Raw genomic sequence first — 2,507 nt, 5'->3', positions numbered from 1 at the left:
TTCAGTAGTTGCAGGGCCAACAGTCTGGATGATTCACTGATCTGGCCTTGTAACACTAACCAAAACGGGTTTGCTGGTACTGCGAACGGCTGAAAGCAAGGGGAAACTACAGCCGTAATTTTTCCCGAGGGCATGCAGCTTTACTGTATGGTTTAATGCTGATGGCGTCCTCTTGGGTCAAATATTCCGGAGGTAAAATAGTCCCCCATTCGGATCTCCGAGTGGGGACTACTCAAGACCATGTCGTTATCAGGAGAAAGAAAACTGGCATTCTACGGATCGGAGCATGGAATGCCCAATCCCTTAATCGGGTAGGTAGGTTAGAAAATTTATAAAGGGAAATGGATAGGTTAAAGTTAGATATAGTGGGAATTAGCAAAGTTCGGTGGCAGGAGGAACAAGACTTTTGGTCAGGTGATTACAGGGTTATAAATACAAAATCAAATAGGGGTAATGCAGGAGTAGGTTTAATAATGAACAAAAAGAAAAAAAAAAAAAATAGGAGTGCGGGTAAGCTACGACAAATAGCATAGTGAATGCCTAATTGTGGCCAAGATAGACACGAAGCCCACACCTCCCACAGTAGTACAAGTTTATACGCCAACTAGTTCCATAGATGATGAAGAGATTGAAGAAATGTAAGATGAGATAAAAGAAATTATTCAGATAGTGAAGGGAGACGAAAATTTAATAGTCATGGGTGACTGGAATTCGATAGTAGGAAAAGGAAGAGAGGAAACATAGTAGGTGAATATGGATTGGGAGTAAGAAATGAAAGAGGAAGCTGCCTGGTAGAATTTTGCACAGAGCATAACTTAATCATAGCTAACACTTGGTTAAAGAATAATAAAAGAAGGTTGTATACATGGAAGAAGCCTGGAGATACTGACAGGTTTCAGATAGATTATATAATGGTAAGACAGAGATTTAGGAACCAGGTTTTAAATTGTAAGACATTTCCAGGGGCAGATGTGGATTCTGACCACAATCTATTGGTTATGAACTGCAGATTGAAACTGAAGAAACTGCAAAAAGGTGGGAATTTAAGGAGATGGGACCTGGATAAACTGAGTAAACCAGGGGTTGTACAGAGTTTCAGGGAGAGCATAAGGGAACAATTGACAAGAATGGGTAGCTTTGAGAGACGAAATAGTGAAGGTAGCAGAGGATCAAGTAGGTAAAAAGACGAGGGCTAGTAGAAATCCTCGAGTAACAGAAGAAATATTGAATTTAATTGATGAAAGGAGAAAATATAAAAATGCAGTAAATGAAGCAGGCAAAAAGGAATACAAACGTCTCAAAAATGAGATCAACAGGAAGTGCAAAATGGTTAAGCAGGGATGACTAGAGGACAAATGTAAGGATGTAGAGGCTTATCTCACTAGGGGTAAGATAGATACTGCCTACAGGAAAATTAAAGAGACCTTTGGAGAAAAGAGAACCACTTGCATGAATATCAAGAGCTCAGATGGAAACCCAGTTCTAAGTAAAGAAGAGAAAGCAGAAATGTAGGAGGAGTATATAGAGAGTCTATACAAGGGCAATGTACTTGAGGGCAATATTATGGAAATGGAAGACAATGTGGATGAAGATGAAATGGGAGATATGATGCTTGAAGAGTTTGACAGAGCACTGAAAGACCTAAGTCGGAACAAGGCCCCAGGAGTAGACAGCATTCCATTAGAACTACTGACAGCCTTGGGAGAGCCAGTCCTGACAAAACTCTACCACCTGGTGAGCAATATGTATGAGACAGGCGAAATACCCTCAGACTTCAAGAAGGATATAATAATGCCAATCCCAAAGAAAGCAGGTGTTGACAGATGTGAAAATTACCGAACTATCAGTTTAATAAGTCACAGCTGCAAAAATACTAACACGAATTCTTTACAGATGAATGGAAAAACTGGTAGAAGCCGACCTCGAGGAAGATCAGTTTGGATTCCGTAGAAATGTTGGAACACGTGAGGCAATACTGACCCTCCGGCTTATCTTAGAAGCTAGATTAAGAAAAGGCTAACCTACGTTTCTAGCATTTGTAGACTTAGAGAAAGCTTTTGACAATGTTGACTGGAATACTCTCTTTCAAATTCTGAAGGTGGCAGGGGTAAAATACAGGCAGCGAAAGGCTATTTACAATTTGTACAGAAACCAGATGGCAGTTATAAGAATTGAGGGAAATGAAAGGGAGTGAGACAGGGTTGCAGCCTCTCCCCGATGTTATTCAATCTGTACATTGAGCAAGTAGTAAAGGAAACAAAAGAAAAATTCGGAGTAGGTATTAAAATCCATGGAGAAGAAATAAAAACTTTGAGGTTCGCCGATGACATTGTAATTCTGTCAGAGACAGCAAAGGACTTGGAAGAGCAGTTGAACGGAATGGATAGTGTCTTGAAGGGAGGATATAGTACTGGAGGGCAGCGTGGAGGGTAAAAATCGTAGAGGGAGACAAAGAGATGAATCCACTAAGCAGATTCAGAAGGCTGCAGTACGTACTGGGAGATGAA

Source organism: Schistocerca nitens, chromosome 6 (genome assembly GCF_023898315.1).
Source record: "Schistocerca nitens isolate TAMUIC-IGC-003100 chromosome 6, iqSchNite1.1, whole genome shotgun sequence".
Lineage (NCBI taxonomy): Eukaryota > Metazoa > Arthropoda > Insecta > Orthoptera > Acrididae > Schistocerca > Schistocerca nitens.
The sequence above is the reverse complement of the archived record's forward strand: the minus strand, read 5'-3'. Positions refer to the sequence as shown.